Genomic DNA, 1,310 nt, shown 5'->3' on the forward strand with positions numbered 1-1,310 from the left:
AAAAGAGCAATTCATAACTTCCGTACATACGTTTGTGTAGGCACTTTAGATAATAGCATTAGAATTACCATTTCATTTTACATGAATATTCAGAATCCTGCATCATTAGGTAAATATGAATGTAGTGGTGTGGACATGTTGGGAATGTGGATCTCACGGGGAGCGTGCAAGGGATAAGTCCCTGCAGACGCACTATCCTCTGTGCCCGCGGTGGCTCAGATAGGTAGAGCGTCTGCCATGTAAGCAGGAGATCCCGGGTTCGAATCCCGGTCGGGGCACACATTTTCAATATGTCCCCAATGAAGTACATCAACGCCTGTTTGCAGCTAGGGTGTCCATTTAATTATCATTTCGTTTCTAGCAAAGCTGCATGGTCATCCACGGTAACTGTTCTTACGGGAACAGATACTACCGTCATATATGATATGAATTTCTTTTAGAAATTTCTGGAAGCTTTTGACAGTGATCTAATTTCAGGCAGTCATTAATCGTAAGTCATCGAGTCAAAATCACATAAAGATATGGACCAAATTTTCTAATCTACGTTATTACTGTGGACAGAGATGTAATAGATTACTGTCATGTCGTTAATGCAGAACACTGACGACTTTTCCTTTTATCTGTCACTTGTAATATCTTGAAGGTCAACACTTTCACCTTTTATGTTAGTTACTTTCAATCATCACAGTTGTAATATCGACGCTTATTAATTTTCAAATGTAAGATTTCGTGAAAAAAAAAAGTGTATCAAGTAGATTTCGTGCAAAAAAAAAAAAAAAAAGTGTATCAAGTAGTTTACATAAACAGCCCATTCTGTTGTCAAATACGATAGAAGCACTCGAGTTCAATAATTATTTAGCCTTTGTTGCTGCTATAGTTGCCAACAGTTTTCTTACCATGTCTGTCGGGCACGGCTCCTGTATAGGTTTGCAGGTTTGCGCTATCCCCAAGGAACAATTTTGTTCAACTGTGTTTGCCTTCTGAGCGTTCTATAATAGTGGAGAAGTAGCGCGTCGTTTATTTCTTTTGAAATGCGGGGCTCCAAACGCCGAACGGAGCGGAGTTGGACGGAATGTGCCGACGGCGACCGCGGGTCGCACTGTGGATGCAAACGTGGACTTTGGTGTCTCAGAGGGGGTGCGGGGTGCGGTGGCAACGCCTGGCATCACTGTACTCGTATGCGGGCCTTGTGTGTACAAACACCTCACCCGGGCCACCCTTCAGCTGCACGAAGAGGGCCGGAACTCTTCTGAAGGGAATCGAAACTATCGGATCTTCGAACAAAATGGGTTTCTCGCTCCACCTCACCA

The 1,310-nt window shown here is 43.2% G+C and overlaps 1 non-coding gene across 1 annotated transcript; it reads left to right on the forward strand.

Annotated features, from left to right (window-relative positions):
• Positions 1–203: 203 nt before the first annotated feature.
• Positions 204–278, forward strand: Trnat-ugu. Its single transcript has one exon. It is a non-coding gene; the product is annotated as a tRNA-Thr (tRNA).
• The last annotated feature ends 1,032 nt before the right edge of the window (positions 279–1,310 follow it).

The sequence above is a fragment of the Schistocerca americana genome, chromosome 3 (assembly GCF_021461395.2).
Source record: "Schistocerca americana isolate TAMUIC-IGC-003095 chromosome 3, iqSchAmer2.1, whole genome shotgun sequence".
NCBI lineage: Eukaryota > Metazoa > Arthropoda > Insecta > Orthoptera > Acrididae > Schistocerca > Schistocerca americana.